Source organism: Schistocerca serialis, chromosome 10 (genome assembly GCF_023864345.2).
Source record: "Schistocerca serialis cubense isolate TAMUIC-IGC-003099 chromosome 10, iqSchSeri2.2, whole genome shotgun sequence".
Lineage (NCBI taxonomy): Eukaryota > Metazoa > Arthropoda > Insecta > Orthoptera > Acrididae > Schistocerca > Schistocerca serialis.
In genome coordinates, this window is record NC_064647.1 from 93,994,251 (window position 1) to 94,009,062 (window position 14,812).

The following is a 14,812-nucleotide window of genomic DNA, read 5'->3' on the forward strand; positions in this document are numbered from 1 at the left end:
TTTAGGTCAATAATTATTTGTAAGCAACGGAAACCAGTTTAGCGATTTCAATATTTTATGAGTAACTGCAACAATATTTATTGTCTACACTCTCCATCTAATGACATAAGTGTGAACACAACATGTAAAAGTATTACAAAGAACAACCTTGTGTGTTGTGAAGAACTGCACTGACCCTGCTTGACCCATTTCATTTTTCCCTCCATACCGTATGCAAAATGGTGCATTCATAGCTGGCGATCTCCTGGGCCTACTGGATAACTCCAAAGTGAAGAGAGGATAATAACTATAACCTTAAAGGAAACTGGCATATTAGCTATATAACAGAACACTTATCGGGTTTGCCAAGCAAAATCGTTCCTTCAACACAGAAGCCAATGCTTTAACTACTTCAATACATTCTTTGGTGTTAATAATGGCTTCTTTGCAGAATATGTTTCAGAGGTACTCGAAAATAACTTTTTCTTAAAAAGCACTGTACAAAAAGAGAGAGAGCAAAATTATCTTTTATATCCTATGACACTTGTAATGCCATATTACATAGTGGAAATTTCACCGATGAAACAGGGGGGCAAAGATTACGGTTAACCTCAACAAAGAAGAAGAATATGACGATATCTTCTCAAATACTAGGTAGGTTTTAAAATTAACTATTGCTTCTAATCTCACTACAAAAGATCGATTCATTCATTGAACTACTGTGTAATGGCTGTTGAAACTACATTGTTTACTTTTAGCAGAATTCTTGTGTGAGTAACTGTTAAACAAAATAATTTATGGTAGCAAATGTAGGAGCAATAAGATGCCATTTAATAAATTACAACTGTACGGATCCGCAAAGCCAAACAGTGTTACGACAAGAATTCTGGGTGAAGCAATCCGTAGTTACTATATGGCAGTATGAAATCCTGCAGATACTAAATGCCCTGCACGAGGAACAACTGCCACATGCTCTCTTCACTATATCACAATCTTGCATCCCACCAACGGCATTGTAGTTACACAAGGAAAAGAAAAAAAATCGTTATCAACTGTGTGTACCAAATCAGGTATTGTTTAATCACTTTTGCACTTGCTGATTGAGCATACTACATGAAATATTAATTACACTAAGAAATATCTTCCATTGAACAATCTGCTCTGCTGCAATTCTTTCATTCTGGATGAAACAGCTGGTGTTACAATGCTGACATCAACAACTGATCACTTTTCAGGAAACAACTTCACACAATACTGTGTCAGAACTTATTTTAAATCATACAACATATTTATAATTGTGTGTGAAAATTTAAGTTATTGAGGTGTTTCTAATCTCACTACAAGAGATCAATTCAATCACTGAACTACTGTGTAAAGGATGGTAAAACTACATTGCTTATTTTTAGCAGAGTTATTGAGTAAGTAATCAAACAAAAGATTTTTGTATCTGTTAAACAAAATAATTTATGGTAGCAAATGTGGGATCAATGAGATGCCATTTAATAAATTACAACTGTACGGATCCGCAAAGCCAAACAGTGTTATGACAACAATTCTGGGTGAAGCAATCCGTAGTTATTATATGGCAGTTTGAAATCCTGCAGATACTAAATGCCCTGCACGAGGAACAACTGCCACATGCTCTCTTCACTATATCACAATCTTGCATCCCACCAACGGCATTGTAGTTACACAAGGAAAAGAAAAAAAATCGTTATCAACTGTGTGTACCAAATCAGGTATTGTTTAATCACTTTTGCACTTGCTGATTGAGCATACTACATGAAATATTAATTACACTAAGAAATATCTTCCATTGAACAGTCTGCTCTGTTGCAATTCTTTCATTCTGGATGAAACAGCTGGTGTTACAATGCTGACATCAACAACTGATCACTTTTCAGGAAACAACTTCACACAATACTGTTTCAGAACTTATTTTAAATCATACAACATATTTATAATTGTGTGTGAAAATTTAAGTTATTGAGGTGTTTCTAATCTCACTACAAGAGATCAATTCAACCACTCAACTACTGAGTAAAGGCTGGTACAACTACACTGCTTATTTTTAGCAGTTATTATGTGAGTAATCAAACAAAAGATTTTCGTATCTGTTAAACAAAATAATTTATGGTAGCAAATGTGGAATCAATGAGATGCCATTTAATAAATTATAACTGTACGGATCCGCAAAGCCAAACAGTGTTATGACAACAATTCTGGGTGAAGCAATCCGTAGTTATTATATGGCAGTTTGAAATCCTGCAGATACTAAATGCCCTGCATGAGGAACAACTGCCACATACTCTCTTCACTATATCACAATCTTGCATCCCACCAACGACATTGTAGTTACACACAGAAAAGAAAAAAGATCGTTATCAACTGTGTGTACCAAATCATGTATTGTTTAACCACTTTTGCACTTGCTGATTGAGCATACTACATGAAATATTAATTACACTAAGAAATATCTTCCATTGAACAGTCTACTCTGTTACAATTTTTTCATTCTGATCAAACAGCTGGTGTTATAATGCTGACATCAACAACTGATCACTTTTCAGGAAACAACTTCACACAATACTGTGTCAAAACTTATTTTAAGTCATACAACATATTTATAATTGTGTGTGAAAATTTAAGTTATTTAGGTGTTTCTTCTGAAAGTATTTGTATGGAGTGTAGCCATGTATGGAAGTGAAACATGGGCAATAAATAGTTTGGACAAGAAGAGAATAGAAGCTTTCAAAATGTGGTGCTACAGAAGAATGCTGAAGATTAGATGGGTAGATCACATAACTAATGAGGAGGTACTGAATAGAATTGAAGAGAAGAGGAGTTTGTGGCACAACTTGACAAGAAAAAGGGACCGGTTGGTAGGTCATGTTCTGAGGCATCGAAGGATCACAAATTTAGCACTGGAGGGCAGCGTGGAGGGTAAAAATCGTAGAGGGAGACCAAGAGATGAATACACTGAGAAGATTCAGAAGTATGTAGGTTGCAGTAAGTACTGGAAGATGATGAAGCCTGCACAAGATAGAGTAGTATGGAGAGCTGCGTCAAACCAGTCTCAGGACTGAAGACAACAGCAACAACAAGGTGTTTCTAATCTCACTACAAGAGATCAATTCAATCACTGAACTACTGTGTAAAGGATGGTAAAACTACATTGCTTATTTTTAGCAGAGTTATTGTGTAAGTAATCAAACAAAAGATTTTTCTATCTGTTAAACAAAATAATTTATGGTAGCAAATGTGGGATCAATGAGATGCCATTTAATAAATTACAACTGTACGGATCCGCAAAGCCAAACAGTGTTATGACAACAATTCTGGGTGAAGCAATCCGTAGTTATTATATGGCAGTTTGAAATCCTGCAGATACTAAATGCCCTGCACGAGGAACAACTGCCACATACTCTCTTCACTATATCACAATCTTGCATCCCACCAATGACACTGCAGTTACACAAGGAAAAGAAAAAAAAGTTATCTACGGTGTGTAGCGAATAATGTATTGTTTAACCACTTTTGCACCTGCTGATTGAGCATACTACATGAAATATTAATTACATTAAGAAATTGGTATCGTAAAAGATCTTTTGCAATTTTTCCACTCATATTTTCATCACAATAGAAATCATTGAAATTAGGAACATAAGATTCAAAATAAACACAATCAGCATTACATATATATTCATAAAGTTGAAGTACACTTGAATGACTTGTTTCAATTTGAATATGCTTAATGACATTTGATAACACTCTATCACTAAGTGTACAAAGTGTTGTATTGGATCTCCATATAGAAGTTTCTATTACTTTATTAATTGGTACAGTCAAATTATTTATTACTACACGTACGAGTTCCTCAAAGGAAATTTTTTTTTTTATTTTATTTTTTTTTTTTTTTGATTTGTTGTCCACTTTTCGTAAGTCTGTCAAGCTGTTGTTGTGATGTTACTATTAGATTCCTTACAGCTTGATTCAAGGGAAAATTACTTGAATCTGGATATACATATAATTTCATTTCCCTCTTTTTGTGTCTCCACCATTGAGACGTGTTGATATGCTTTATTGTTTGAGTTGAATAAAATTGAGCAATCATATAAAATGGTTGTTCGTCCTCCACCCATGAAGAGGATGTAATAACATTGTTTTTTTGAACTGAAATACTGCAATAAATTTCTTCGGCCTTGTTCGTTGGATGTGTTAAAAACTGTTGTATATTCTGACTTCCCAACTCTATTAGTGAAATATGTAGTGAAGTAACATCTGCACCATCCATTTCGTCTGTTACAGCAATGGGCGACATGGATGTGCTCTGAGTTCGTTTCTGATTACTATGCAAGGATGAAGAGAAATCTGTTTCTTTGATTTTGTTTGCAAAAGAATCTAACGCAATTTGTATTGGCTTTGGATGAACAGTGTGTGTCCAATCCAATTCTCTGGATACACAAGTAATTAATGATGTTGTCTGAGGTGATTTTTCCCATTCCCCCTTGAATTTTCTGTAAAGTTTGTAAACGTTCAATTTGATATTTTTTTTTCAAAGTGAGAATGTAACCACAAAATGAATTTAGACATTCTTGAGGATCGTCAAATTAATAATTTTAACTAATAGACTTACAATTTCAATTACGTCTATTGTTAGTCCGTCAGTATCGTCGTTGTCACTTGTTAAAGTGGTTATTTTTGTTTTCTTAAGGGGAGTTACCTCTTTTTGTTCTTCTGTATCAGAAGTTTTTCTCTTACATCCTGTGTCTATGTCTTTTGCTGGTATTGTTGGTCTTTTATCGTCTTCGTCTGAATAGTCAGAAGATTCTGATGCAATGCCCTTTTTAGACATATTAAAAAATAAACTTATGTCTTTTTGAGTTGGAGTAAAGTATTTAAATTGTACTTCTCCAGTAGTAATAATAGATACGTTTATATATATATATATATATATATATATATATATATATATATATATATATATATATATATATAAAAAAAACAAAGATGATGTGGTAACCATACGAAAGCACTGGCAGGTCTATAGAAACACAAACAGACACATACATACACACAAAATTCAAGCTTTCGCAACAAACTGTTGCCTCATCAGGAAAGAGGGAAGGAGAGGGAAAGACGAAAGGATGTGGGTTTTAAGGGAGAGGGTAAGGAGTCATTCCAATCCCGGGAGCGGAAACACTTACCTTAGGGGGAAAAAAGGACGGGTATTCACTCGCACATACACACACATATCCATCCACACATATACAGACACAAGCAGACACATTTAAAGACATCTCAGCCCAAACTCTTTGTCTGTCCTATCCAAAGGCCTCACCTTCAGCCCCACTCCCAGATTCAACCAAACAGCCCTCGTCAAAGATTTACTGTCCTACTCTCGTACTCTCTGCTGGAAATATCACTTTGCCACGAAGAAAAATGATCCTAATCCTACTCCCAGTGATCCAACTCCCCAGGACACTATCCAAATTGAACCCTGCCTGGAACAGTTCCGTCCTCTGTCGCAGCGGAACCCACCTCCTCTTCCTCAAAATCACCCTCTCCAAACCTTCCAGGAATTTCTGACTTCCAGCCTTGCATCTCAATCCTTCTTAAAAAACCTTAATCCTACTCCCAACATCACCACTGCTGAAGCCCAGGCTATCCGTGATCTGAAGGCTGACCGATCCATCGTCATTCTTCCGGCGGACAAGGGTTCGACGACCGTGGTACTTGATCGTCGGGAGTATGTGGCTGAGGGACTGGGACTGCGTCAGCTTTCAGACAACACCACATACAAAGTTTGCCAAGGTAAACCCATTCCCGATGTCCAGGCGGAGCTTCAAGGAATCCTCAGAACCTTAGGCCCCCTGCAAAACCTTTCACCTGACTCCATCAACCTCCTGACCCCACCGACACCCCGCACCCCTACCTTCCACCTAAAATTCACAAACCCAATCATTCCGGCCGCCCCATTGTAGCTGGTTACCAAGCCCCCACAGAACGTATCTCTACCTACGTAGGTCAACACTTTCAACCCATTACATGCAGTCTCCCATCCTTCATCAAAGACACCAACCACTTTCTCGAACACCTGGAATCCTTACCCAATCTGTTACCCCCGGAAACCATCCTTGTAACCATTGATGCCACTTCCTTATACACAAATATTCCGCACGTCCAGGGCCTCGCTGCGATGGAGCATTTCCTTTCACGCCGATCACCTGCCACCCTACCTAAAACCTCTTTCCTCATTACCTTAGCCAGCTTCATCCTGACCCACAACTTCTTCACTTTTGAAGGCCAGACATACCAACAATTAAAGGGAACAGCCATGGGTACCAGGATGGCCTCCTCGTATGCCAACCTATTCATGGGTCGCCTAGAGGAAGCCTTCTTGGTTACCCAGGCCTGCCAACCCAAAGTTTGGTACAGATTTATTGATTACATCTTCATGATCTGGACTCACAGTGAAGAACAACTCCAGAATTTCCTCTCCAACCTCAACTCCTTTGGTTCCATCAGATGCACCTGGTCCTACTCCAAAAATCCCACGCCACTTTCCTTGCCGTTGACCTCCATCTGTCCAATGGCCAGCTTCACACGTCTGTCCACATCAAACCCACCAACAAGCAACAGTACCTGCATTATGACAGCTGCCACCCATTCCACATCAAACGGTCCCTTCCCTACAGCCTAGGTCTTCGTGGCAAACGAATCAGCTCCAGTCCGGAATCCTTGAACCATTACACCAACAACCTGACAGCAGCTTTCGCATCCCGTAACTACCCTCCCGACCTGGTACAGAAGCAAATAACCAGAGCCACTTCCTCATCCCCTCAAACCCAGAACCTCCCACAGAAGAACCACAAAAGTGCCCCACTTGGGACAGGATACTTTCCGGGACTGGACCAGACTCTGAATGTGGCTCTCCAGCAGGGATATGACTTCCTCAAATCCTGCCCTGAAATGAGATCCATCCTTCATGAAATCCTCCCCACTCCACCAAGAGTGTCTTTCCACCGTCCACCTAACCTTCGTAACCTGTTAGTTCATCCCTATGAAACCCCCAAACCACCTTCCCTACTCTCTGGCTCCTATCCTTGTAACCGCCCCCGGTGTAAAACCTGTCCCATGCACCCTCCCACCACCACCACCTACTCCAGTCCTGTAACCCGGAAGGTGTACACGATCAAAGGCAGAGCCACGTGTGAAAGCACCCACGTGATTTACCAACTGACCTGCCTACACTGTGATGCATTCTATGTGGGAATGACCAGCAACAAACTGTCCATTCGCATGAATGGACACAGGCAGACAGTGTTTGTTGGTAATGAGGATCACCCTGTGGCTAAACATGCCTTGGTGCACGGCCAGCACATCTTGGCACAGTGTTACACCGTCCGGGTTATCCGGATACTTCCCACCAACACCAACCTATCCGAACTTCGGAGATGGGAACTTGCTCTTCAATATATCCTCTCTTCACGTTACCCACCAGGCCTCAATCTCCGCTAATTTCAAGTTGCCGCCACTCATACCTCACCTGTCATTCAACAACATCTTTGCCTCTGCACTTCCGCCTCGACTGACATCTCTGCCCAAACTCTTTGTCTTTAAATATGTCTGCTTGTGTCTGTATATGTGTGGATGGATATGTGTGTGTGTGCGCGAGTGTATACCCGTCCTTTTTTTCCCCCTAAGGTAAGTCTTTCCGCTCCCGGGATTGGATTGACTCCTTACCCTTTCCCTTAAAACCCACATCCTTTCGTCTTTCCCTCTCCTTCCCTCTTTCCTGATGAGGCAACAGTTTGTTGCGAAAGCTTGAATTTTGTGTGTATGTTTGGGTTTGTTTGTGTGTCTTTCGACCTGCCAGCGCTTTCGTTTGGTAAGTCACATCATCTTTGTTTATATATATAATACGGTTGCTTCATCAGGAAAGAGGGAAGGAGAGGGAAAGACGAAAGGATGTGAGTTTTAAGCGAGAGGGTAAGGAGTCATTCCAATCCCGGGAGCGGAAAGACTTACCTTAGGGGGAAAAAAGGACAGGTATACACTCGCGCGCGCGCGCACACACACACATATCCATCCGCACATACACAGACACAAGCAGACATTTGTAAAGGCAAAGAGTTTGCGCAGAGATGTCAGTCGAGGCGGAAGTAAAGAGGCAAAGATGTTGAAAGACAGGTGGGGTATGAGCGGCGGCAACTTGAAATTAGCGGAGGTTGAGGCCTGGCGGATAACGAGAAGAGAGGATATACTGAAGGGCAAGTTCCCATCTCCGGAGTTCTGACAGGTTCGTGTTAGTGGGAAGTATCCAGATAACCCGGACAGTGTAACACTGTGCCAAGACGTGCTGGCCGTGCACCAAGGCATAAATCACATTGTGTTCCTTGATTTACAGAAGGTATTAAATCTTCAGTGAAAATACTTTCAATGCGTTCTGCAAATGCAGCAGTTAAACAAATTCTACAAAATAAAATATCACTCATTTGTAATATAGTTTCAAAATAACGAGCTTTTGATGTACAAAGTATTTCTTGAGTAGTAAACCCATAATGCTCCTGAGTCGGTTGTTCAGTTAAATATAATACATTACTAGGTCGACTCACATAATGGTTATTAGTCAGTATTCGTAATTTTCCTTCATCTTGAGTGTTAATAATAACATTTAAATAACAATTTGCACACAATACATTGTATAGAACAGGTTTACGCATATGGACATAATATCTAAGACAGTAATTGCGTGGTTGATTAAGTGATATTAATTTATAATTCACATTCACAATTTTAATTCTATATTGTAATTTACGCTTTGTATCAAATCGTGTCCACGTTATTAAATCTTTATCTTTTGATGAACAAATTCACATAAAATGATCATATCTTCTGAAAGCGATAGCACTCCAATTAAAATGTCTTTCAAATTCTTCGTTTCTAATAAATAATTTATAAGTGGTATTTGATACAGATTTCATTACAGTTTTGTCATATAAACAGCTTGGCCATCCCAAAACTTTTCATACTACTGTTTGTCCACTGTACTGCAAGTCTCTTGTAGATACAGGTACTTTTTCGTCAATACATGCGGCCCAGTCTGCACGACGACGATTAAATTGGTCATCAGATTCTCTACTACGAATTTGAGATAGTTCTTCATCGCCATCACTATCACTTTCAAAAATTAAGCAACGTACAGCTTGGTTATTAATGTTTTGTCTCGGAGGAAACGATTCATTGCTCAATAACGAAAGACTTATTACTTTCATGGGAATCAGATGAACTCATTGTATCGCTCCGAGATAAAGCGCACTAATTAAAATAATATAATAAATACCTTTGTCTTCTAGACGCCACTGTTTGCAAGTAAATGTTTCACTGTTCAGCCCAATAGCATTTGTTCATCAGGTACTGACTGCAATCGTTGTTCACTCCAACGCTGCCCCTTATATATCTACTTGCAACTTCATTTGTAATACAAATGAGGACATTTTTACATAACTGATTAGATGCCAACGACCCCCAGCCACTCACCGGCCCTTGGCCGTGACGTCACGGCCGCCACATAGTGCTACTTTGTGCCTTCGCCACATAGTGCTACTTCCACTTAACTAGCCTTTTTATGATTCTTTTATAATACCACATGGTAAATCTGACGATAACGGAAATTTATTTGCTATAATGTATATCTAACTGTGTGTGAAAATTTAATTTACTGAGGTACTCTCAACTTTATGAATACCTCACAAAAAAGTGAGATGCATGCATTGCCAATATCTGCTGACTGGTAGGTAACAGGAGATAAAAAGTTCTTGTAATATGATACAATGGCATTTGTGGAATAGAAACAGTTGCTTAACCCTTTATAATAAAGGCTTTTTCACAGAATACATTCCAAAATTTGTTATTTTCCTTACGAATAAAAAATATTATTCAGTAAAACAAATTTTATTTGATAATGCAAAAATACAAAATAAAGGCCATAACAATAAGTTAAGAATCTTTGGAGGTCCCTGCAATCAAAAATTATGAGTATATTTGTGTATAGAAAAACTGATGAAAGTGTGAGAAAAGTGTCTCTTTTTCACAGTTCCACCATAAACTGGAAGTTAAAGGACAGAGCTGACACTAACCTAAATGAAACTTCCTGGTGGATTAAAACTGTCTGCTGGCGGGGACTCAAATCCGGAATGGGGGACTTTGGGAGGCACCAACTTGGACACAAAAAGTATGAAGCGACAGAAAATTTTGGATAAAAATCGGGAGCGGGCCTCGGAGATTCCACTAGTATATTGTGGAAAGGATATGATGTCACCAGGTTGTGTCATATGCTTTTCGTAAATCAAAAAAGACGGCAACCAGGTGTTGGCATTTGGAAAAGGCTGTTCAGATGGCAGACTCGAGGGACACGAGATTATCGGTGGTAGAGCGAACCAGGTGGAAGCCGCCCTGACATGGAGCCAGTAGGCCACATGACTCCAGGATCCAACCCAACCGCAAATACACCATACGATCCAGCAGCTTATAAAGAACATTGATGAGGCTGATGGGCCGATAGCTATCCTCATAAAGCGGGTTTTTACCGGGTTTGAGCACTGGAATGAGGGTGCTCTCCCGCCATTGCATTGGAAATACACCATCGCACCAGCTCCGGTTGAAGAAGACGAGATGTCGCTTGTAGTCAGATGAGAGATGTTTAATCATCTGACTGTGGGTCCGATCTGGCCCAGGAGCAGTGAGGAGCTTCCACTCTGTAAATGGGGCATTATAGGATTTATTGTGGCACATAGTGAACGAGAGGACTTTCCCTTCTAGCCACCATTTGAAAGTGCGAAAGGCTGGGGGGTTCAAATATAGTGCTCAGCAAAGTGCTACAATTTTCATCATTTTATATGTAGGTATTGGTGTTTTGGTATCGTCAGCTGTGGTCAAGGGACATGTCGGATTCCAATTTTTGTAGTTTTTGCTGTAGGCGTTGGTGTTTTGGTATCGTCAGATGCGGTTGAACTATGCACTTCAAGTGAAGTGTCTGATTCCTGTAGATTTTGTAATTTTTTCTTTTGTTCATCATTTTGGGATTGTGGTGTGTTTTTTTTACTGTTATATTTATCTTGTGCCCTCCCTAAAACCCCCAGTTGTCCCGTTAGTTTGATTGTATTTTTGGAGGGAGATGTTATTGTCTTATTTATACGTGTTTTCTGCCATGTGTGTGTAGTGACTTCTTAGTCGCCATATTGGAGACGTTTAGAATAGCCCTTTCAACCATATTGATGACGTCATGGGTCAAAGCAAAGCAGACGGGTGGAATCGGACGCTCCCGTTGAGCCCAAATTAGTAAGAAACAACTTCAACGAAGACATACATTACCCTTAAAAGTTAAAAAAAAAAAAAAAAAAAAAAAGTTTTTTTTTTTTAAAAAAAATAAAACCCATACAACGTAAAAGTGGAAGCTCTCCTTTACAGAGAATATAGCAATACATGGTACTAATCCACAGAAAAAATCTAACTTTTCTGGATTGGAACCTTACAAAAAAAAAAAGTAAATTATAAAAAATTTCAAAATGCGACAGTAAAACAACTTTGACAGATATGTGCAAATGAAGCATACCATTGTAATCACAAAGCAATTATCTTTCAAATAAAAAAACTCAAACAAAATATCTAGAACTGTTAGCATTTTAAACACTTTTCCGAAATTCGTCAACTTCTAAATGGTCTTCACAGTGTTATCTTTGGAGGCCTGTAACTCAGGGCAGGAACTTTTTGGAGAAAACAAAAACAATACATGTTTCTTACTTACTCCTGAATTTTAACATATGCTAAATTCAATAACATCCAAAACTATGAAGGTAACCCCCCTGCCTGAAGTGATATGGATTATGCCATCAGAGCTTATATTTCACTAAATGAAAATTGCTTGTAGTATAACGTCCATAGGGTTATCCACCTATTTTCCTAAATATTTATTTTTGGCACATTCAGAATTTCCCTCTTCCAGTCTTCAACTGACAAATATATTATTTTGAAATAATTCCGTTTGGATGGTTACTTGGAAGAGAATTCTCAAAAATTATTGTTTGGGTTTTTATAATGAAGACGTATTTGGTTCTGACGGGGGAGGGGGGGGGAAGCAATACTCATTACCTGTCAACAAATATTCACTCAAAAATTAATTTTTGAACCTATAAACATATCTGATACAATGACTGGAAAAGTAAGAGATAAATAAACATGTTTTGCACTTACAATGTCCTAGGCTACCACAACAAATTACCTATTTAATATAGGTTACATATGTTGTTTGTAGTCTGTAGCTATTTATTTGTGTAACAATTGCAACTTTAAAAAAAAGCAAAACCTGATTTTTTCATATATTTACTATTAACTAAACCAAAGTGTAGCTCTGAAAACAGAATACAAACCAATAAGATTTACTATGGTTAAATCTTCGAAATTGGGGTGTAGACACTCAACATAATAGGCTACACTGAAGAGCCAAAGAAAGTGGTACACCTGCCATCATGTAGGGCCCCCACAAGCGCACACAATTTCTGCAACACGATGTGGTATGGACTCGACTAATGTCTGTAGTAATGCTAGAGGGAATTGACACCATGAATTCTGCAGTGGTATCCACAAATCCATAAGAGTATGAGTGTGTGGAGATCTCTTCTGAACAGCACGTTGCAAAGCATCCCACATATGTTAAATAATTTTTCACGTCTGGGGAGTCTGGTTGCCAGCGGAAGTGTTTAAACTCAGAAGAGTGTTCCTGGAGACACACTATAGCAATTCTGGACATGTGCAGTGTCGCATTGACCTGCTGGAATTGCCAAAGTCCATCAGAATGCACAATGGACACGAATGGACGCAGGTGATCACAAAGGATGCTTACATACATATCAACTGTCAGAGTCGCATCAGGGGTCCCATATCACACCAACTGCACATGCCCCACACCATTACAGAGCCTCCACCAGATTGAGCAGTCCCCTGCTGACATGCAGGGTCCATGCATTCATGAGGTTGTCTCCAAATCTGTACATATTCACCGTTCGATACAATATGAAACTAGCCTCGTTTGGCCAGGCAACATATTTCCAGTCATCGACAGTCCAATGTCGGTATTAACGGGCCCACGCAAGGCGTAAAGCTTTGTGTTATGTAGTCATCAAGGCTACAAGAGTGGGCCTTTGGCTCCGAAAGCCCCATATCCATGGTGTATTGTTGAATGATTTGCTTGTTGATGGCCCAGCATTGAAGTCTCGAGCAATTTGCAGAAGGATTGCACTTCTCTCACATTGAACAATTCTCTTCAGTCGTTGTTGGTCCCGCTCTTGCTGGATCTTTTTCCGGCAATACGGATGTCTGAAATTTCATGTTTCACCGCATTCCTGATATTCACGCTTCACTCATTAAATGATCGTACAGGAAAATACCCACTTATCGCTACCTCGAAGATGCTGTGTCCCATCGCTCGTGCGCCGATTATAACAACACGCTCAAACTCACTTGAACCTCGATAACCGCCACTGTAGCAGCAGTAACCGATCTAACAACTGCGCCCGACACTTGTCCTACACAGGCGTTGCAGACAGAAGCGCGTATTCTGCCTGTTTATATAGTTCTGTACCTGAATACGCATACCTGTACCAGTTTCTTTGGCGCTTCAGTGTGTGTAAACATCTTAACTCATTTACAAAGCACAAAAATGGATGCACGATACTGTAACTAAACTTTCTGATCCCTTACCCAGTGACATAAAATGCTCGACGAACAGTAAAGTAAAACTTAAAAACAAAATGGAATGAGTGGCGGTTAGGAATTACTAACTCAAATCTGTAAAAAAGGAGTATAATCTGTAAAAAAGGAGTATGGATGATAAGCTTGCAGACATATTTACAAATTAATTTGCGACATGTAAAATGACAATGACTCGTTTCACATCATTATGATTTATACTTCAAAATTATCAATGCGACATAAAACCAATTTAGCTAATGAATGCTTATTGCATCTAAAGTTTTCCCCCCCTAGCTTATCCAATTAACATAGATAATGACAAACTACTGAATATTCATTCAATAGGCTTACATTATTAAGCCTAATTCCATTTCAAAGACAACTCTGTGATTGTATTATATAGGAAATATACAGCAACGGGCGTTTGTTTCTCTTACAATATATGTATAATAAACATCAAGCGATAACTGTTTCGAAGAGAACCGTATATAAACATACCTTACCAGCAGCACAGCGTCATTTACTGTTTCGATGATAAAAAATTACCAAATACAACGACGCGCGATTTTCAACCGACACAACTACCGGTCCAGCCCTCCAACAGCCTTATCGTGATACGTGATTGGAGAATCGCGAGCACGCGCTTTCAAACGAATTCGATCAAAGACGGAAATATAAACATAACAAAGATAAAAGATCCATCCACGAACACACCAAAGATAACAGACCCGTTCATTCGCAACGATGTCTGCGCAGTTATTAGCGCACGCCTGTATATGCAACATATCTCCGTAAATGTGGTGTGTTCACATGAGACACGTTCCAGTGTACTGTTCGCCCGCCGTCGGTCGGTGCAGAAAAGAAATTTCAGTGACAAGCGACTAAACTGTCGTACAATAACCTCAAAGTTTATTTCATTTATTCAGAAATGGAGGAAATTCTATTATGGTATGTGTTCGCAGCCTGTGTTAAAAAAAGAATTTAAAAAAACGTAGCGTGTACTCAAGAGTGACCACCTTTGGTGGATTGTTCTTGTTGTAAAATCAAGATGAATCAACACTTCACTTATTTAATGACACAA

The 14,812-nt window shown here is 39.2% G+C and overlaps 1 protein-coding gene and 1 non-coding gene across 3 annotated transcripts in view; both read right to left on the reverse strand.

Moving 5' to 3' along the window:
* The window catches only part of LOC126425014 (uncharacterized), a 124,506-nt gene extending 110,125 nt beyond the window's left edge, over nt 1–14,381 (reverse strand). The window contains exon 1 of one of the 2 annotated variants that reach the window (XM_050087922.1): nt 14,235–14,381. The gene's annotated coding sequence lies outside the window, so the exon portion shown is untranslated. Of the gene's footprint in view, nt 1–14,229 lie in introns of both variants that reach the window. The other variant, XM_050087921.1, reaches the window with a different exon arrangement.
* LOC126425544 (small nucleolar RNA SNORA79) lies at nt 2,158–2,283 on the reverse strand. Its single transcript, XR_007576378.1, has one exon. It is a non-coding gene; the product is annotated as a small nucleolar RNA SNORA79 (small nucleolar RNA).
* Nucleotides 14,382–14,812: the final 431 nt, after the last annotated feature.